The sequence below is a fragment of the Cornus florida genome, unplaced genomic scaffold (genome assembly GCF_030987335.1).
Source record: "Cornus florida cultivar Cherokee Brave unplaced genomic scaffold, ASM3098733v1 CherokeeBrave_3.0.0_Hap2_Chr08, whole genome shotgun sequence".
In the NCBI taxonomy this organism is placed as follows: domain Eukaryota; kingdom Viridiplantae; phylum Streptophyta; class Magnoliopsida; order Cornales; family Cornaceae; genus Cornus; species Cornus florida.
The window spans coordinates 53,811,706-53,834,685 of record NW_026775578.1 but is presented as its reverse complement, the minus strand read 5'-3'; the positions used below and the strand labels follow the sequence as shown (position 1 = coordinate 53,834,685).

Genomic DNA, 22,980 nt, shown 5'->3' with positions numbered 1-22,980 from the left:
TATCCTTCCCTTCGAACCCACACCAAACATAGCCTAAGACAAAAACCTCTTACGCGATCTGATGGGAAGCGTGGGCGTGGAAGGTACGAGCGAGACAGTGAAGAATGAGTAAGGGAAGATGATACAGAGTCGTTGAGGATGTCATCGTCATTGCGGAGAGGGATGGATTTGAGAACAAGGCGGTCGTGGTCCTCATCGCTACTGGTGCTAGAGGTGATTGGTGTTCTCATTGCCACTTCGCCACTGATGCTAGAGGAAGTCGTCGTCCTCGTTAATGTAATTTTGTAAAAAAAACCCTAACCCACTTTCGTTTCCCCCTCCTCTCTCTCTGCGCGATGCCGCCAGTCCACCCGCCTTCTCTCTCAATTTCACCACCGCCGCGTCCTCAGCCACATTCTCTCTCAATATCGCCGTCCCGACCTCATCACCGCTGTGAACTTGCTGTCGCCTCACTTGCAGACAGCGCGTGTCTCCATCTCCGATGCCGTGCTCATTGTCGCTTGTTCCAGACGCTTCTTCCATCTGTTGGGTGGGGATTGTTGCAGCACGGCGACTGTGAGACGGTGACTGCGGGAAAGCCATCGGCGTTAGCAAAGGGGAGGTGCCGACGTGGAGCTGCAAGATATCCTAATGAATCTTCGGAGTGATTTCTGTACTCGGCAAGTACAACAGAGGAATAGGTTGGTTTTCCATAGACAAATAAACCCTATATTCTTATTCTGCTTTTACCTACTTTCTTAGCTGAATTTACTATTATGTATTAATATTCCGGAAGTTATATATGCATACTTTATATATTCATATAAAGATTAAGATTATTGCAGCCTAACTTGTTTTGATTGTTCATATTCACAATATATATAGTTTTTTTTCATGGGAATTGGATTTGGTAGTGGCTCAATTAGATTTTAATATTGAAAATTAATTTTATTAGAATAGTTTTTTCAAATATGTTAGTAGCAGTTATCTTCAGTGTATGATGAAAGAGGTATTGCACCAATATCGCACCAATCTTGTATAAGACCTCACAATCCCTGCCAAAGAACTTACTGGATATGACAATCGAGGAGTCAGATTGGGCATCGCTTTATGATTCTGGACGATTTGGTTTTGTTTTTTGAATATGTTTGATTTGGTGCGGTTTGCAAATCATGGCAGTCTGTGGCAATGGATAACAAAGTTAAATTTGTTCAAAATAAATGTTCCACACAAGTTTCATTCTTGATGGTGCCTTCAAAAGATAATAGTAGGAGTAGTCTGTGCAGCATCACTCATAATAAGCTATATGATTTTTAGTTACAGGTACCTTACAAAAAGAGGTTTTTTGGTTCCTCACATGGTTGGCTGTTTACGGTGGAAGAATCCTTGGGCGTAACTCTAATGAATCCGTTCTCTGGCGCTACCATTGAGCTTCCTCCAATTATGGACCTCTCAGAAATCATCAGAATGGCAACGATGGTGTTGAGGCTGAGTTTGAAGTTGTAAAGGCTATATTGTCAAACTTTGCTTCGTCTCCCAATGACTATATTGTTACCACCATCTATGGTGATTGTTGTAACCTGGCATTTATTTGGTCAGGAGATGAAGCTTGGACTTACAAAGATAAAGAGAGATTTAAGCCCATCTTTGATGTCGTATATTATAAATGCCGGATTTTTGCAGTTGATATTAGAAATAAAATCCTAATGATTGATGCTAATAGAAGGGCTGGGGAGAGTAAGGCTCCGCAAGTGGAGGGGATTGCAATGCAGACTATTCCATATTCTGAACAGAAGTATCTTGTTGAATCATCTACCGGTAAATCCTTCTTGTACAAAGGTTTTTAAAACTTGGAGACGATTCACAGCATGTAACTTCAGGGTTAAGAATTTCAAGTTGCTCTTAGACCAATTTGAGGAGGGGTCGCATATGCTGGTTGAAGTGAAGAATTCGGGTGGAGAAACCCTGTTTTTGGGAGATAACCATTCCATTTGTGTTTCAGTTTCCAAATGGCCCGGATGCCAACCGAATTCCATATACTATATTGATGATCCTATTGACGTTTTATTCTATCCCCCATCTGGGCACCGCGGCATGGGTATCTTCAACATAGTGAATGGAAGCTTTGGGACGCATTACATCCTTGATTGTTCACATAGCCATATGCCGCCCTCAATTTGGATTGTCCCAACTGTGTTGGGAAATTCAGTATAGACTTAATTTGTTTCACATGACTTTTGGTCAATCTAATTTGTTTAATCTTTTTTGCTTATCATTTTAATGTGGTGAAAAAAAATCTATTTTTATCTCTTGCTGTGGCAAATGTGAGATAAAGTTTGTAAGACATATAATTAAATATTATTGTGCGTTTCTCTCAATTTTTATGGTATTATAAATATTTTTGAGCTGCAATTCATTTTTTCTTATAAGAAAGTTACTGTCTTTTTCCTTTTAAGAAATTTATTGTCTTTTTCCGTAGAAGAAAGTTACAGTCTTTTTTCTCTATTAGCATCATGAATCAAATTCCTTAAAATGAGGGTTGGAAATTACATGGAATCATAATTCTTGATGGTTAAAGTGTCCTTGTAATGCAATCCAGCTCTCATCTATTGTGCTGTCAGTAGTCCTTCGGCCAAGAATTAAGACCACATTTTTTATATTTGATTTTGCTGGGTTGCGCCAAGTAGCGTTGCTTGATTGCTAGGTACATGGTATGGCAATTTCTTGAGGTTGCCAGTTTATAATTAAGTTTGGTCAAATGTGGGTTCCTTATCATGTTGCAATGTGGATTCCTTTTCATTTACTAAAGAATTGATTGACATTTTATGAAGGAAGCGGATGTAGTTCTTTGATTTTTTAATTCCGTGGCATATCTTGAATTTACTCTCGAGGGCTCGATCATAATTATAAATCTGAGTTTGGTTGAAAGTAAATCTATTGGTGATCAATGTTTAGCATTTTATTGAGCGCTCGATTAATGAGTAGTTGTGTTCACTTGTGATGCCAAAACTGATTCCCCTGGATATGTTTTTATATGTATGGCTGTTACAGTAGTTCCTCAAAACATGTGAAGATTGCTTATATATTCTTTACTAAAATGCTTTGCCAAATTTTGTATAATATCTGTTACCGATGCATTGGGTTGCTGGTTTAGATGATTAGATTTAATTTCAGTGTAGACCAAAACCGAACAACTTGACTTTCCACCTTCCTAACACATGTTTAGTGGTTTTTTAGGCTGCAACTCCGGTAATCATAATTTTTTTTTCTTACACATGTTTTCTCTTTCTTTAAATTAGTTCCTCATCTCTTGTATGTCCTGGATCTGCTAGTAACTCTTTTCCAAAAACTTTTTTGTGCATGAAAGATGGTTGCCAGATTGAGTGATTCCTGCAGTGAGAATTTTCATCCTGGATAATTGCTGTAACGCAACAGATTTACTATAAGCCTGACTTGTTCAACGAAGTCTGAGTTTTGCTTTCATTTATTGTTCTCTTTGCAGGCAAGAATCGTAGCACTGAATTCATCATATATCCTCACTGCAAGTTAATAAGGAAATGATGGCAGATGTTTATAGGAGTGTGAACGGAACTTCCGGCTCGAGAGACCCCTTAACCGACTAACTCACTATTGACTAACTCACTTAGGAAAGCTGGAAGCACAGAGTGGGACTAATCGGCAGCGGTCTAACTAAACCGCTGCAGGAGCCTCTTTATTCCTGCCTTTTTCTCTAGCCGCCGCTGACCGACACTCAAACTATTTTATTAGTTTTCCCCCACTTACCCCAAGTACTCTTCCGTGAAACTTATCTTTCCTGCACTACACCCGTCTCTCTCCCGTCTCTCTCTCACTACACACAAAGCTATTCAAGCCCAAAAAGAATAATCATCTATCTCTTAGAATGTCTGTCTGACTCTGTCTTCTCTCATAGATTACTCTTATTTCTTTCTAGCAGCCATTCTCTCTCTTCTCTCACTTCATAGCAAGAATATAATTTTCATTGAAATACATAGTCCTGTAACTGGAAAATCAATATCAACTCTTCATTTCTCTCTCTACATATAAACATATTATACATATATAAATATGTGTATTAGAGATCAATTGTCAACATGTACCGAACTCTGTTTCTCTCTCTATCTCTTTCTCTTTAAAATATATTTGCCATACCTGTGCTTTTAAGGGCTAAAATTAATCAATGCATGTAGTCGATTATGAAGCATAAGTAGCTATGGGAGCTTGGATTGGAATCTAAAGCAGCTGTTGAAGCTCAACTATGTTTGATTGGGGTTCAACTATTGAAGTTTTCATCAATGGATGTGTTCAATTTGTGCAGACTGATATCCTGCAGGCAATAAGGTAAGAAAATTTGAGTTCCTGGACATGATTTTCTATTTCTCTGTCTGGTTGTTTTGAAATGAAATGAAAATTGTGCTTGATGATGTTTATAGTTTTTGTATGAACTCTTTGCATTTTAAGAGCTGAAAGAAAAAGATTGAGGAAAAAAAATGATTGATCTGGTTTTCCTTTATGTTTATTGTAATTTATACTGTCATACAGACATATTTCATTTAATGTATGTAGCATAAACAAGTGCAACATTTAGGAGTTATCAATCTCAGAAGAAAATTTATCTCATCATCCATGACTTTACGACACGTGTTTTGATGTTTTGGAATAATGCCAAGGACTTTCAAAAGTTATTCCGATGGTGAGGATAATAGAAATTTTGTTAGGATGGAATCTTGTACATGGAGTTCACCTCCTTTTCACCAGGTAAATAGAATTTGATAAAAGTTAGAAGCATACACCAAGGAAGCTTAGTGCCCTGCAATCGACATGATCTGCTGACAAGTAATGCAGGTCATAACATAGCCATTGGTTTGGCATGGTTTCTAATTCTAAATCCTGTTTTGTTGCACATATTTGGCAGAATTTTCTGGTTTTGTATCTAATGGAAGAAAAATTAGAACATGTTGAGTAACCTCAAAAGGTGTCCTGTGGACTAACGTAGTCTATTTTCGGATTTGGTCTAGTAATGCCCTTCCTTTTTGTCTGTTTTAGTTACCAAGGTAAGTTTGTCTGCACTGGTCAAATGCCTCTGTATGTGATTCTTATTGCAGACAATTCTGCACAATTATGCAGATCATAAACACACTGATGTGAAGTCAGTTTATAACAAAGTAATCTGATCAGCTGTGTTTCACAAAGTAGGTGTTCTTACCTGATGTTGATTTTTGAAAGCATAGATTGTTAGTGATAAATCTTAAATGAAGTTGGTTAAGTGATTCTTATTTTGGTGTAAACTTGATGCAACAATTATTGTATATTTGGGTGAGTAAGTTTTGATCTCTCTGTTACACTATAAGCAAGTCTCCATTTATTGGATTCTGTAATTGCATGTTGGCATGAGTTTTAGCCTTTAATTACCAATGGCAATAATCATTAGCAGTATGCTAAATACAGTTACCGAATCCACTAATTTGAGCTTTATGTTGTCATGTTAATTTCATAACTTTTTGGTAAATTAGATAAAAGAAGGAAAAAAATAAAGTACTTGTGACCATTTAAAATTTAACCGTATAGGTTCCTCCTCCCCTGCAACTTAGCAGAGGCCTAAACTGAAATTTCAAAATGCAAACTATCTTTCAAAAATTTACGAACTCAAACAGTGAAGGGGTGATTTAGTACAACAACATTTCTTTGCATTTCAGTGAGTCCTTTGATCTGTTTAATGCTTAAAAAACAACTGAGTCCTTTCTTCACGATTCAGAAGGTGTTCTAGTTTTTTGAGTTGAAAATAGAAAAGAAGAGTTGATCTTTTCCTTTATTTTAAGCTCCAACCTTTGTGTGTATTCTTATTCTACTTTTACCTACTTTGTTAGCTGAATTTACTATTATTCGGTCATGTATTCATATTCATATGATGTATAACCCTAATATATCTCCTTTTCAAGTGATTGGTGTGATCTACTTGTGTGTGTGTATATATATTCCAGAACTTATATATACATACTATATATATATATATATATATATATATATATATAATTCATATAATTCCTGATTAGTAAATATATATGTTCATATAAAGATTAAATAATATTGCTGCCTTGATGTAATTTTTTTTGGTTGTTCATATTCACAATATATATAGTTTTTATGGGATTTGGATTTGGTAGTGGCTCAATTAGATTTTAATGTTGAAAATGAATTTTATTAGAATAGTTTTTTTGAATTTGTTAGTAGCAAATTTGTTATCTTCAGTGTATGATGAAAGAGGTATTGCACCAATGACTAATTCATACTATATGCAGCAAGTTTTTTGTGAATCAATTAGTTTAAAATTGTAAACCCATTCGAATTGAGTATTGCAGATATAATGTATTGTGATTATATAGATTCTTTGATTGACATTGCAGTGCTATTAGCCAGATAAACATGATGAGTTCAATGGAGGAGTCAGATTGGGCATCCCTGCCAAAGAACTTATCGGATATGATTCTGGACAAGTTGGTTTCGTTTCTGAATATGTTCGATTTGGTGTGGTTTGCAAACCATAGCAGTGTGTGGCAATTGACAACAAACTTAAATTCATTCAAAATAAGTTTTTTAGACTAGTTCCATTCTTGATGGTGCCTTGGAAAGATGATACCGACAAAAGACGTAGTCTATATAGCATCACTCATAATGAGCTATATGATTTTCATTTACGGGTGCCTTACAGAAAGAGGCTTTCTGGTTCCTTACATGGTTGGCTGTTTACTGTGGAAGAATCCTTGGGCGTAACTCTAATGAATCATTTTTATTGGCGCCACCATTGAGCTTCCTCCAATAATAGACTGCTTAGAATTTGAACCTCCTCATGAAAATGGCGGTGATAGTGATGGTGAGATCTTATACGAGATTGACGCAGTTCCTCCTGAGGTTGAGCTTGAAGTTGCAAACACTATATCGCTAGTTGACCCTGCTTCGTATCCTAATAACTATATTGTTACCGCCATCTGTGGTTGTCGTTCTAACCTGGCATTTATTTGAGCAGGAGATGAAGCTTGGACTTACATTAGATAAAAAGAGATTTTAGGTTTTCAAGTTGCTCTTAGAGCAATTTGAGCAAGGTTGGCCTATGCGGGTTGAAGTGAATAACTTGGGCGGAGACACCACCCTGTTTTGGGGAGATAACCATTCCATTTGTGTTTCAACTTCCAAATGGCCCGGATGTCAGGCAAATTCAATATTCTACACAGAAGATTATAATATCATTGTATACTATCCCGCATCTGGGTGCCGCGACATTGGTATCTTCAACATAGAGAATGGAAGCATTGGGACCCATTACATCCTTGATCCTTCACATAACCATATGCCACCCTCAATTCGGATTGTGCCAACTGTTTTAGGAAAATGAGTATAGACTTAATTTGTTTTTGGATTGTCTTTTAGTCAAATCTATTTTAATTTAGTTTTTTTTTTGCTTATCATTTTGTGATAAAGTAATCTATTTTTATCTCTTGTTTTTTCAAAATGTGAGATCAAGCTTGCAAGACCTTTAATTAAATATTATTGTGGTTGTTTCTCATTTCTTTTTTGTATTATAAATATTTCCTGAGCTAGAATATATATGTATATATATATATATATATATATATATATATATATATATTTCTCTTCTTTTCTTTTCTTTAGACTACATTTTTCTTATATTTGATCTGCTTGGTTGCAGCCAAGTAGCCTTGGTTGCAGCCAAGTAGCCTTGCTTGCTAGTTACGTGGTATGGCAATTTCTTGAGGTTGCCAGAGTATAATTAAGTATAGTCAAATGTGGATTCCTTTTCATGTACTAAAGAATTGGATGACATTCATGAAGGAAGCCTATGTAGTTGTTTGAATTTTTTATTTTTTAAATTCCCTGACATGTCTTGATTTACTCTTGAGGGCTCGATCATAATAATGGATCTGAGTTTGGTTGAATGTAAATCTATTGTTGATGAATGAATAGCTTATTATTGAGCTACTTGGTTAACGAGTAGTCGTCTTCACTTATGATGCCAAAACTGATCAGCAGCAGATAATTTGATTGATTCCCCTGTATAGGTTTTTATTTGTATATCTGTCACAGTAGTTCTTTAAAGCATGTGAAGATTAAAATGCTTTGCCAAATTTATATATATATTCTTTAGATTTGGGTTGCTGGTTTAGATGATTAGATCGAATTTCAGTGCACAACTTGGTACTTCTGATATCATTCTATTAATGGTGAAAGCTGCCGAGGCCAAAACCGAACGACTTGTTTAACACATGTTTAGTGGTTTTTGAAGCTGTAGCTTCAGTAATCAAATTTTTTTTTTTTTTCAAATGTTTTCTCTTTCTTTGAATTAGTCCCTCATTCTCTTGTATGTCCCGGATCTGCTACGTACTCTTTTCCAAAAACTTTTTCGTGCATGTGCATTTGTGGTTTGCTAGATTGAATGGTTCCTGCAAGTATGTATATTTTCTTTTGTCAGTACTATGAGCCTGACTTTATAATGAATTCTGAGTTTTGCTTTTATCTATTATTCTCTTTGCAGGCAAGAATCTTAGCACTGAATTCATCATATATCCTTACTGCAAGTTAATGAGGAAATGATGGTGGATGTATAACAGCGGTATAAATAAACTGCTGCAGGAGCCCCTTTATGCCAGCCTTTTTCTCTTAACTGCTGCCTAAGAGATATTGTGACCGCTGCTCAAACTATTTTATTAATTTCCCCCCAGTTACCCAAAGTACTCTTTCGTGAAACTTATCTTTCCTGCTCTACACCCGTCTCTCCTCTCTCTCGCACTACACACAAAACTGTTCAAGCCCAAAAAAATTTAGAGAACAATCATCTATCTCTGAGAATTCCTCTCTTACTCTATCTTCTCTCAAAGATTACTCTTGTTTATCTCTTGCAGTCACCCTCTCTCTAGCTCTCTCTCTTCTCTCACTTCATAGCAAGAGTACAGAATTTTCATTGAAATACGTAGTCCAGTCCTCAACTGGAAAATCAATCTCAACTTTTTCTTTCTCTCTCTACATATAAACATATTATACATATATAAATATATGTGTATTAGAGCTAATTTATCAGCATGTGCCGAACTCTCGCTTAAAAAAATATTTGACATACCTATGCTGTTAGGACTAAAATTAATCATTGCATGTAGTTGATTATGAAGCATAAGCACCCATAGGAGCTCAAATTGGAGTCTAAAGCAGCTATTGAAGCTCAACTAAGTTTGATTAGGGCTTAGCTGTGGAAGTTCTTTCGATTTGGGCTGACTGATTTCCTGCGGATAATAAGGTGAGAAAATTTGATTTTTTATTTATCTGTTTGGTTGTTTTGAAATGAAATTGAAATTGTGCTAGATGATGTTTATGGTTTTTGTATGAATTCTTTGCATTTGAAGGGTTGAGAGAGAGAGATTGTGGGAAAAAAAAAATTGATTTTTCCTTTATGTTTATTGTAATTTACACTACATATTTCATTTAATGTAGTATAGGTTGGATAGCAGAGTTATTTAAACAAGGGCAACATTTAAAATTCAATTTAATAGCTTTAGTGTGAATATGGTTATCTTAGTAGTTATCAATCTGGGAAGAAAATTTATCTCATCAGTCATCATACATGACTTTACAACACTTGTGTTTTGATGCTTTGGAATAATGCCATGGAGTTCACCTCCTTTTCTCCTGGTAAATAGAATTTGATAAAAGTTAGAAGCATACACCAAGGAAGCTTAGTGACTTGCAATCGACATGCTGACAAGTAATACATGTCATAACATAAGCATTGGTTTGGCATGGCGTAATTTTCCAGTTTTGTATCTGTTGTAAAGCACAAAACGGAAGCGAAGAGAAAAATGAAACACTAAGAACACAAGGATATTACGTGGTTTAGTCACTAGGGCCTACATCCACGGCACAAAGAGCCCAAAGGGCTACATCACTTTATAATATATTCTCTCTTAATCTTTGTATACAATGATCACCTCTATTTATAGGTGAATGAATAGAGGTGATAAATATGGAAAATACATTAATGGAAGATTTCTAAAATCAATACCATAAATCACTCCAATCAATATTCTATTATAGGCTAAAATCTCTCCTGTGATATTCTCATATCAAATATTCTGTCAAGGAGTAATTGAAGGATTCCTATAATAATATATTCCAAATATAGCATCTTCTAACAGTATCTAATAAAAGAAAAGTTAGAACTTGTTGAGTAGCCTTAAAAGGTGTCCTGTGGACTAACGCAGCGTATTTTCCGATTTGGTTTAGTATTTTCGAAGTTATTCTGATGGTGAGTAAAAGAAGGAAAAATATTAAGTGCTTGTGACCATTTAAATTTAAGTGTATAGATTTTTCCTCCCCTGCAATTTAGCAGAGGCCTAAACTGAAATTTCAAAATGCGAACTCTCTCTCAAAAATTTATAAAATCAAATGGTGAACTGGTCATGTGGTTACGACATTTCTTGTAATTTCAGTGAGTCCATTGATCTGTTTAATGCTTAAAAAACAATTGAGTCCTTTCCTCACTAGAGTGATAAATGTATAGTGATAAACGAATTTCAGTGAGGCCTATAGTGATAAACGCATTTTTTATTATCCAAATTACTTTCGTGGGTTGGGCTACACACGCACGGTGGGCTAGGGTTACATTTTCCTTGGGGGTAGACATTAGAAAAGCACATTGGCGCATGAGTAACTAGGCTTGATATATATGGTGCCGTTTGGTAGAATATCAACAATAGACGATGGTGTCTCCAAGCATTTAACAACCTAATGTATAATCACACTTTTCTCGAGCACGACTGGGGCTGCCATAGTTTTTAGGGTTTGCGCTTCGACATTCTTAAACCCTAATTGCAAGAGAGAACCAGATCTTGTCGTGCAAAAATGGTGAATCCTGACAACTCTCTCTATCTTATTTTTTCTGTTCTGTGTATATTTTTCGTCAATCTTTGTTTCTAGTGTTTGGTGTGTCGATGACATTTCTCAAACTTGTCACAATTTGTTACCTTCAGTGTATGATGAAAGTGCCTTGCTGGGTTGTCGCCAAGTAGCCTTGCTTGATTGGTAGTTACATGGTAGTTTTTTGAGGTTGCCTGTTTATAATTAAGTTTGGTCAAATTTGGAATCCTTTTGATGATCAAATGTGGAATCCTTTTCATGTACTAAAGAATTGGATGACATTCATGAAGGAAACATATGTAGTTCTTTGGGTTTTTTATTTTTTATTTTTTAAAATCCCTGGCATGTCTTGAACTTACTCTTGAGGGCTTGATAATAATGGATCTGAGTGTAATTGAAAGTAAATCTATTGCTGATCAATGTTTGAGTTCGGTTGAATGTAAATCTATTGCTGATCAATGTTTAGCATATTATTGAGCGATTGATTAATAAGTAGTCATGTTCACTTGTGATGCCAAAACTGATTCCCCTGTTATTTATTTATTTGTATGGCTGTCGCAGTAGTTCTTTAAAGCATGTGAAGATTGCTTAGATATTCTTTATTAATATGCTTTGCCAAATTTATATATAGTATCTCAGTTACCGATGCGTTGGGTTGCTGCTTTAGATTTGGTATCTGGTTTAGATAATTAGAGCTAATTTTCAGTGCAGACCTTGGTATTTCTGATATCATTCTGTTAATGATGAAAGCTGCAGAGGCCAAAACAGAACAACTTGAGTAACCACCTTCCTAACAAATGATTAGTGGCTTTTCAGGCTGTATCTCCAATAATCAATTATTATTATTATTTATATATTACACATGTTTTCTCTTTCTTTAAATTAGTCCCTCATCCCTTGTATGTCCTGGATCTGCTAGTAACTCTTTTCCAAAAACTTTTTCGTGCATGAAAGATGGTGTTGTGCATGTGTGGTTGCTAGATTGAGTGATTCCTGCAGTGAGAATTTTCATCCGGCGATGTGGATAATTGCTGTAACACAAGAAATTTACTATGAGCCTGACTTCTCAATGAATTCTGAGTTTTGCTTTCATTTATTGTTCTCTTTGCAGACAAGAATCTTAGCACTGAATTCATCTCATATCCTCACTGCAAGTTAATGAGGAAATGATGGTGGATGTATAGTAGCAATCTAAATAAACTGCTGCAGGAGCCTGACTTTTTTTTTTTTTCTCTCTTTCTTTCGGCAAATATACAGGAATGCCTTTATGCTAGCCTTTTTCTCTAATCGCTGCCTAAGAGATAGTGTGACCGCTGCTCAATCTATTTTATTAACTTTCCTCCAATTACCCAAAGTACTCTTCCGTGAAGCTTATCTTTCCTGCAGTAAACCCTTCTCTCTAGTCTCTCCCAGTCTCTATCTATCTCTTAGAATGTCTCTCTGACTCTATCTTCTCTCATAGATTATTCTTATTTCTCTTTTGTTGTCATTCTCTCTCTAGCTCCCTCTCTTCTCTCACTTCATAGCCAGAATACAGAATTTTCATTGAAATACCTAGTCCTGTAAGTGGAAAATCAATGTCAACTCTTTCTTTCTCTCTCTACATATGTGTGTGTTAGAGCTGATTTATCAGCATGTACTGAACTCTTTTTCCATCCCTCTTAAAAATATATTTGCCATATTTGTGCTGTTAAGGGCTAAAATTAATTAATTATAAAAAAGGGCTAAAATTAATCTATGCATGTAATCGATTATAAAGGATAAGCAGCTATTAGAGCTCAAATCGGAATCCAAAGCAGCTATTGAAGCTCAACTGTGTTTGATTGGGGCTCAACTGTTGGAGTTCTCATCAATGCATGTGTTCGATTTGGGCAGGCTGATTTCCTGCGGGCAAAAAGGTAAGAAATTTTGATTTCCTGCACAAGATTTTCTATTTCTCTGTCTGGTTGTTTTGAAATGAAATGGAAATTGTGCTAGATGATGTTTTTGGTTTTTGTATGAACTCTTTGCATTTGAAGAGTTGAAAGAGAAAGATTGAGGGGAAAAAATGATTGATCTGGTTTTCCTTTATGTTAAATGTAATTTACACTTTCATACAAACATATTTCATTTAATGTATCTATTGTAAACAAGTGCAACATCTAGGAGTTATCAATCTCGGAAGAAAATTTATCTCATCATACGTGACTTTACGACATGTGTGTTTTGGTGCTTTGGAATAATGCTAAGAGAAGTTATTCCGATGGTTAGGATAATAGATATTTTGTTAGGATAGAGTCTTGTACATGGAGTTCACTTCCTTTTCTCCTGGTAAAAGAAGCATACACCAAGGAAACTTAGTGCCCTGCAATCGACATGATCTGCTGATAAGTAATGCAGGTCAAAAGCATACACCATTGGTTTTCCAGTTTTGTATCTAATAAAAGAAAAATTAGAACTTCTTGAGTAGCCTTAAAAGGTGTCCTGTGGATAACACAGTATTTTTCGGATTTTGTTTAGTAATGCCCGTCTTCTTATCTGTTTCTGCTACCAGTGTAAGTTTGTCTGCAGGGGTCAAATGCCTCTATATATGAGTTGTTAGCAACCATGTACTCCAAAAGCTTAAGTTGTTAGAGAGGGTGCAACTTTTATATATATATCCTTCAACACACCCCCTCACATGTGGCCTTCTTTTTGGTTCAACTCGTGTTTTTCAAATTTTTTTTTTAATTAGGGTGACGGTGATGTTTGAACTCGAGACCTTTGGCTCTGATACAATATCAGCAACCATTTACTCCAAAAGCTTAAGCTGTTAGAGAGGGTGCAACTTTTATATATATCCTTCAACATGATTCTTATTGCAGACAATTCTGCGCAATTATGCAGCTCATAAACACACTGATGTGTACTCATTAGGTGTTCTTATCTGATGTTGATTTATGAAAGTATAGATTGTTATATAGATTGATAAATCCTTATAGCTGATATTGTTCCTTTTTTATTTATACTTTTTCTTATCTTCTAGAAATTAGTTTAGTGATTCTTATTTTGGTGTAAACATGATGCAGGCGCTGAGAAAATGCAATAATTATTTTTTATTTGGGTGTGAATAAGTTTTGTTCTCTCTCTTAGACTATAACAAGTCTCCATTTATTTGATTATGAAATTGTATGTTGACATGAATTTTAGCCTATTACTACCAATGGCAAAAATCATTCTCAGTATACTTAACACAATTATGGACTCCACTATTTTGAGCTTTATATGGTCATGTTAATTTTAGAACTTTTCCTTAATTGGTTACATAATAAAGATGGAAAAAAAAAAAAAAAAAAAAAAAAGTTACTTGTGACCATTTAAATTTAAGTATATAGGTTCCTCCTCTCCTACAATGTAGCAGAGGCCTAAACTGAAACTTCAAAATGCAAACTATCTTTCAAAAATTTATAAACTCAAATAGCGAAATGGTCATTTGGTACAACAACATTTCTTTGAATTTCAGTGAGTCCATTGATCTGTTTAATGCTTAAAAAACAACCGAGTCCTTTCCTCACTATTCCAAAGGTGTTATAGTCTTTTGAGCTGAAAATAGAAAAGTGAGACAAACTGTGTCTAGATTTTTTTATTAAGTGGCCTATTGTCATCTCTTTAACTTATGATGTTCAGTCTCATTATAAAGGTGTTGATGTGGTACCAAGTTAAGACTCAATATTAGTCGCTATCACTAGCAATGCCGGATGAAAATATGTTTTTCTATTTCCTTGTGGTTTAATCTATATATTAGGATGTGAGGCAGTTAAATTACTTTATATACATATTTTGGAATAATTGCTCCCTAATTCAAATTTTCTTTGAACTTCTTGGGAACCGAGTTTATATCATTTTGAAATTTAATGGAATAGACATCATGTTATCCTGTTAGTAGGGCTTCATTGTTTTTAGTTGTTTTGATCATTTGAGTAGACATCAAACTAAGAAGTTTCTAGATTCGTCTCAGTAATTATCCTGTTAGTAGGGCTTCATTGTTTTTAGTTTTTGCCAGTAACATGTCAACTAGCTACTGTTTTATACATTTTTTATAGTTGTATTGATACATCATGATATTTTTTTGCCATTTTGTAGCAGCTTAAGCAGTCATAATTGCTGAGAATTCTCAAACTATATGGCAGCAGTTTATCTGCTGGAAAAAACCAGAATTAGAGTGGGATTTTTTAAAGCCGCTATTGAAACTCAACTGTTTTCAGTTAGGGCTCAGCTATTGAAGTTTTTGTGGGGCGATAAGGTGAGAAAATTTGATCTCCCGCAGTTGATTTTCTATTTCTTTGTTTGGTGGTTGTGAAATGAAATGGAAATTGTGCGACATGATTTTTATGGTTTTTGTAAGCATTCTTTTCATTTTAAGAATTGAAAGAGAGAGAAAAAATAAATCTGGTTTCCCTGAAGTAAGCTAAATACCTTTCTTTCTTGTTTTTGGCTTGGTAGGGGTGGGAAAATTTGGTGAGATTTGCTTCAATATTTTAGGCAAACTGCTAAGATTCGACTATGATAAGTCAATTTTTGCTCGGGAAGTGAAGAAGCTGCAGGCCGAGCAGTTTCAAGCCTATTGAACCATGTTGTGTTGTTGGAGCCTACTGTGTGCCGAAGTAACAAAACTTGCTACATAGCCAATTTGCGCTTCCTTGCCTTGGTGGATTTTAATTCGTGAATTAAGAGGGAGATGTCCTTCATCTTACTGAAATAATAATAGGATAATAGTCCTTTTAATTCGTGATTTTTAATTCATGCTTACTTGAGCATATAAACATGTATATTGTATAAAAAAATGTGTATTAGAGCTGATTTAGCAGCATGTGCAAACCTCTTTTATTTTTCCTTAATTGTACAAACCTCTCTTTCCATCTCCCATTGAAACATATTTTCCATACATGTGTTTTTAGCACTAGATAAACAAATGCATGTGGTTGATTATGAATTATAAGGAGCAGCTATTAAAAGCATCTGAACTCAAATGATGCTGGCCAGCTAACTGATCAGCAGCAGATAATTTGATTGATTCCCCTGTATAGGTTTTTATTTGTATATCTGTCATAGTAGTTCTTTAAAGCATGTGAAGATTAAAATGCTTTGCCAAATTTTTATAAATATTCTTTAGATTTGGGTTACTGGTTTAGATGATTAGATCTAATTTCAGTGCATAACTTAGTACTTCTGATATCATTCTGTTAATGGTGAAAGCTGCCGAGGCCAAACCCGAACGACTTGTTTAACACATGTTTAGTGGTTTTTGAAGCTGTAGCTTCAGTAATCAATTTTTTTTTTTTTTTCCTTACAAATGTTCTGTCTTTCTTTGAATTAGTCCCTCATTCTCTCGTATGTCCCGGATCTGCTACGAACTATTTTCCCAAAACTTTTTCGTGCATGTGCTTGTGTGGTTTGCTAGATTGAGTGGTTCCTGCAAGTATGTATATTTTCTTTTGTCAGTACTATGAGCCTGACTTTATAATGAATTACGAGTTTTGCTTTTATCTATTGTTCTCTTTGCAGGCAAGAATCTTAGCACTGAATTCATCATATATCCTTACTGCAAGTTAATAAGGAAATGATGGTGGATGTATTGCAGCGGAATAAATAAACCGCTGCAGGAGCCCCTTTATGCCAGCCTTTTTCTCTTAACTGCTGCCTAAGAGATATTGTGACCGCTGCTGAAACTATTTTATTAATTTCCCCCCAGTTACCCGAAGTACTCTTCTGTGAACTTTTCTTTCCTGCTCTACGCCCGTCTCTCCTCTCTCTCGCACTACACACAAAACTGTTCAAGCCCAAAAAAATTGATAGAACAATCATCTGTCTCCGAGAATGCCTCTCTGACTCTTATCTTCTCTCATAGAGTACTCTTGTTTCTCTCTTGCAGTTACCCTCTCTCTTCTCTCACTTCATAGCAAGAATACAGAATTTTCATTGAAATACGTAGTCCAGTCCTTTAACTCGAAAATCAATGTCAACTCTTTCTTTCTCTCTCTACATATAAACATATTATACATATATAAATATGTGTATTAGTGCTAATTTATCAGTATGTACCGAACTCTCGCTTAAAAAAATATTTGCCATACCTATGCTGTTAGGACTAAAATTAATCATTTCATGTAGTCGATTATGAAGCATTAACAACTATAGGAGCTCAAATCAGAGTCTAAAGCAGCTATTGAAGCTCAATTGTGTTTGATTGGGTCTCAGCTATGGAAGTTATTTCGATATGGGCCGATTGATTTCCTGGACAATAAGGTGAGAAAATTTGATTTTGTATTTATCTCTTTGGTTGTTTTGAAATGAAATGGAAATTGTGCTAGATGATGTTTGTGGTTTTTGTATGAACTCTTTGCATTTGAAGGGTTGAGAGAGAGAGAGAGATTGTGGGAAAAAAATTGATTGATCTAGTTTTTCTTTATGTTTATCGTAATTTACACTACATATTTCATTTAATGTAGTATAGGTTGGATAGCAGAGTTATTTTAACAAGGGCAACGTTTATCATTCAATATTATGGCTTTAGTGTGAATATGGTTATCTTAGTAGTTATCAATCTGAGAAGAAATTTTATCTCATCAGTCATCATACATGACTTCACAACACATGTGTTTTGATGCTTTGGAATAATGCCATGGAGTTCACCTCCTTTTCTCCTGGTAAATAGAATTTGATAAAAGTTAGAAGCATACACCAAGGAAGCTTAGTGACCTGCAATCGACATGCTGACAAGTAGTATAGGTCAAAACATAACCATTGGTTTGGCATGGCAGAATTTTCCAATTTTGTATCTAATAAAAGAAAAGTTAGAACTTGTTGAGTTGCCTTAAAAGGTGTCATGTGGACTAACGCAGTGTATTTTCGGATTTGGTTTAGTATTTTCGAAGTTATTCCGATGGTGAGTAAAAGAAGGAAAAATATTAAGTGCTTTTGACCATGTAAAATTAAGCATATAGATTTTTCCTCCCCTGCAATTTAGCAGAGGCCTAACCTGAAATTTCAATATGCGAACTATCTCTCAAAAATTTATAAACTCAAATAGTGAAATGGTCATATGGTACAACATTTCTTTGAATTTCAGTGAGTCCATTGATCTGTTTAATGCTTAAAATACAATTGAGTCCTTTCCTCACTATAGTGATAAACTTTGAGTGATAAACGAATTTCAGTGAGGCCTATAGTGATTAACGTATTTTTTATTATCCAAATACTTTTGTGGGTTGGGCTACACACGCACTGTGGGCTAGGGTTTAGATTTTCATTGGGGGTAGACCTTAGAAAACCACATTGGCGCATGAGTAACTAGGCTTGATATATACGGTGCCAATTGGTAGAATATCAACAATAGACGATGGTGTCTCCAAGCATTTAACAACCTAATATATAATCAAACTTTTCTCGAGCACGACTGGGGCTGCCATAGTTTTTAGGGTTTGCGCTTCGACGTTGTTAAACCCTAATCGCAAGAGAGAACCAGATCTTGTCGTGCAAAAATGGTGAATCCTGACAACTCTCTCTATCTTATTTTTTCTGTTCTTTTTTAGTAGTGTGTATATTTTTCGTCAATCTTTTTTTCAGTGTTTGGTGTGTCAATGACATTTCTCAAACTTGTCACAGTTTGTTACCTTCAGTGTATGATGAAAGAGCCTTGCTGGGTTGCGCCAAGTAGCCTTGCTTGATTGGTAGTTACATGGTAGTTTCTTGAGGTTGCCTGTTTATAATTAAGTTTGGTCAAATGTGGATTCCACTTCATGATCAAATGTGGAATCCTTTTCATGTACTAAAGAATTGGATGCCATTCATGAAGGAAACCTATGTAGTTCTTTGGGTTTTTTATTTTTTTAAATTCCCTAGCATGTCTTGAATTTACTCTTGAGGGCTTGATAATAATGGATCTGAGTGTGCTAGTGATAATTGCTATCACTAGCAATGCCGGATGAAAATATGAAAGTATTGTACTATTTAGATGTATTCTTTTGCTTATATTCTAGCTTTCATGGTAATCTATAACTAGCACTAAGAACACTATTGAGCTTGTGACTTTTTAGTAGTTTAGAGTTAAAACCATTTCTATTTGCTATTGATCTAGTTACTAATGCTTCATGTGTTCTTTGCATGACACTTATTTTTGTTGAGGAGTCTATGGTAGCAAGTAGCAACTTATGCACTTGACAACCAAAGGGCCTCTAGCCCAATGGTACAATCTCTCTCTTCCCCAAACACCCCCCACCCACCAGCCCAATGGTACAATCTCTCTCTTCCCCAAACACCCCCCACCCACCCACACACACACACACACACACATTCCTTAGCCTGAACCAAAAGGGGAGGTTGAGAGTTTTAGTCCCACTAGGGACATATTACAGATAATGGGTGTGTTTTTGCTTTAATTTCCAAAAAAAAAAAAGGTTGAAGTGAAAATTATGCACTTATTAAAATGAATGGCAGAACCATTGTTAGCTTTTATTTATTTTATTTTTTTGTGTTTTTAATATTCTATTTTCTGGTTGCTTGAAGAATAGGATAACACGTGTTTTCTTAATTCCGTATGGTTTAATCTATATGTTAGGATGTGACGCAGTTAAATTACTTTATATTACATATTTTGGAATAATTGCTCCCTAATTCAAATTTTCTTTGAACTTGTTGGGAACTGAGTTTATATCATTTTGAAATTTAATGGAATAGACATCATGTTACCCTGTTAGTAGGGCTTCATTGTTGTTAGTTGTTTTTGATCATTTGAGTGGACATCAAACTAAGAAGTTTCTAGATTCATCTCAGTAATTATCCTGTTAGTAGGGCTTCATTGTTTTTAGTTTCTGCCAGTAACGTGTCAACTAGCTACTGTTTTATATATTTTTTATATTTGTATTGATACATCATGATATTTTTTTGCCATTTTGTAGACATTTTGTAGCAGCTTAAGCAGTCATAATTGCTGAGAATTCTCAAACTATATGGCAGCAGTTTATCTGCTGGAAAAACTCAGAATTAGCGTGGGATTTTCTAAAGCCGCTATTGAAGCTCAACTGTTTTCGGTTAGGGCTCAGCTATTGTGGGGCGATAAGGTGAGAAAATTTGATCTCCTGCAGTTGATTTTCTATTTCTTTGTTTGGTGGTTGTGAAATGAAATGGAAATTGTGCTACATGATTTTTATGGTTTTTGTAAGCATTCTTTGCATTTTAAGAATTGAAAGAGAGAGGAAAAATAAATCTGGTTTCCCTGAAGTAAGTTAAATACCTTTCTTTCTTGTTTTTGGCTTGGTAGGGGTGGGAAAATTTGGTTAGATTTGTTTCAATATTTTAGGCAAAAATTTGATGAGTCAATTTTTGCTCAGGAAGTGAAGAAGCTGCAGGCCGAGCAGTTTCAAGCCTATTGAACCGGTCATTTTTGAATCTTTCGAAGGGAACACCGTGTTGTGTTGTTGGAGCCTAATGTGTGCCAAAGTAACAAAACTTGCTACATAGCCAATTTGTGGTTCCTTGCCTTGGTATTAGAGTGATTTTAATTCGTGAATTAAGAGGGAGATGTCCTTCATCTTACTGAAATAATAATAGGATAATAGTCCATTTAATTCGTGAATTTTAATTCATGCTTGCTTGAGCATATAAACATGTATATTGTATAAAAAAATGTGTATTAGAGCTGATCTGATTTAGCAGCATGTACAAACCTCATCTTTTATTTTTCCTTAATTGTACAAACCTCTCTTTCCATCTCCCAACGAAACATATTTTCCATACATGTGTTTTTAGCACTAGATAAACAAATGCATGTGGTTGATTATGAATCATAAGGAGCAGCTATTAAAAGCATCTGAACTCAAATGATGCTGGCCAGCTAACAATTGATGTAAACGTCTTTGACTGCAGCATCAAAGGTTAATACTGGTCTCTCTCTCTCTCTCTCTCTCTCTCTCTCTATATATATATATATATATATATATTTGCACATCCATATATATTAAGAGCAAGCTTGTGGACATTTTAAATGGCATTGCCCCTTGGTATTCGAAGGGCACATCATTGTCATATTGAGTATTTAGGGACCTCTGGCGAAAAGAAACCGATTGGGCAAAGCTACCCATTTTTGGCTCTTAAACAAGAGAGGCTTCATTACCATCTCTCTAGCACGCCTTTTGACCATTATGTATACACACAGTATCTTTCCTGCACTAAACCCCTCTCTAGCACGCTTCTCCCAGTCTCTATCTCTTACTCTGCATAGCACACTACAGCTGCAAAATAGGGGCTGGCCAGAGAACTTCATTATACACACATATAATAGGTATATATTATCTATCTGTCTACCATTATACACACACACACACACACACAAGCTCCATTATACTTGCCTTTTGACCATTATATACACACACACACACAATACCCTTCCTCACCTTATGTGTTTTTTTTTTTTCTCTCTAAATCATATTCTTCCTTGTTTGGCAGTGCATTTTTAGGATCTTGCGAGATTATTTGTCTTGAACCTGAATCGTATCATTTCATATTGAGGTAATCTATATATTCTTTTAGCAAAGTTGTTTTTTTGTTTTTGGAATTTTAGTTTTATGTTGATTGTGGGTTTTTTTTTTTAATAAAAAACGGGCTTACTCTTGCTGGTAATATTTTTCAGTCTATAATTATTTTGTTTTGCATCCATGTTTGTTTTGGGAATAAATATTAGTTCAAACTGCTGCAACTATTTAGTTTAGGTTTATGGTAAATTTGGTACATCTTTGCATCAACTCTGTGTTGTAGTTCGTGGTTTGTATTGTTGAATGACATGTGATGAGATGGAGTATTTTTACTTCCGTATGTTTTGGACCTGATTTGTGTTGGTTTTAAATTGTTTGATTTGTTAATTTCTAGATTCTAATAGTTAAGAGTTTTTTTTATTGGATCATTATTCTTCCCAATCATTTTGTCATATATACATATATATATATATATATATATATATATATATATATATATATATTAACCCATGTATCTTTTTATGTAATATATATATATTAACCCATGTATCTTTTTATGTTCAAGACTTGCGCTATTTTAAAAAATTAACAAGAATATCCTCTCTTAAGATGGGCTCCTGATTGGTCAATTTGATTAGATACCAACATGGTGTGTTGTGTGATACTGGTATTTGATAGCATTTATGAAGTCACTTATTATGCAATTGAGTGATTCACTTTCCATTGCTTTGTTTGGTCACCAAGAAAATATAGAGCAAAGAAAATAGCCCTAGTACATAAAGTTAAACTTGCAAGGGTCTCAGAAGCAATTGGGTTGGGATATGGTAATGAAATTATATTTTAGTGTCTCTTATTTTTTTATTATTAATTTTTTTTTTCCTTTCAATTTTCGGTCTTCCGGCACAATTATTGGAGCACTAAAACTATTTAGTATTTACACTCACTTGTTTATTTGAAAAGTGTGGTGGATTATTTAATATATTAAACCAGCAATTAAATTTGTCCTCCTCTAATGGATTATTTAATATTTGGATTCCAGTCATATATATTGAGTTGTGTAGCCATTTGATATTGCAGTCAAAAAGATGCCCAACAAGTCATGCAAGAATTGTTTTGGTTTCATTGTGGTTCACAATGTAGAGAACCCTAGAATGTGTGCCTGTGCACCCGGGCCGCAAAGGTCGGAAGCATTTTCTTGCAGCCTATGTGACAGATTATATGGCACACAATCGGCTTTGGTGAATCATCAAGCCTCAAAACACAGAAATGAACCGGAGTGTGCCTCATGCCTCATCAAATTCAGAAATGAAGCAGAGGTGGTGGAACACCGGGGGTGGGCTCACTGACAGATTAGGATTGTAAGCGGGTAGGAATGGTTGATAGCTTATAGCTGGTGGGTCTAAAGGTGGCTTTGCGGACATCTCAAGCCTTTGGAACACGCAAGAAGAAAGCTCGTTGCTAGTTTTAATTTGCGTTCTTAGTTGATGTTGTTTTGCTGGACTGTTTTAACCTAGTTTCTATTGTTTCCAGTTGTTCTATATGACAGTTTAACTTTTGATTACCTTTGCACTTGGAC

General features: G+C 35.1%; 1 long non-coding RNA gene across 3 annotated transcripts; it reads left to right on the top strand.

Annotated features, from left to right (window-relative positions):
- LOC132271753 (uncharacterized) lies at positions 1-20,826 on the top strand. 3 transcript variants are annotated; one of them, XR_009469804.1, is made up of 8 exons: positions 1-680; positions 4,188-4,338; positions 6,402-9,301; positions 12,677-12,815; positions 15,022-15,178; positions 15,379-17,181; positions 19,833-19,994; positions 20,265-20,826. It is a non-coding gene; the product is annotated as an uncharacterized LOC132271753 (long non-coding RNA). The 3 variants fall into 3 exon arrangements; XR_009469803.1 differs by having other exon boundaries at positions 15,019-15,178; XR_009469805.1 differs by lacking the exon at positions 12,677-12,815 and having other exon boundaries at positions 15,019-15,178.
- The last annotated feature ends 2,154 nt before the right edge of the window (positions 20,827-22,980 follow it).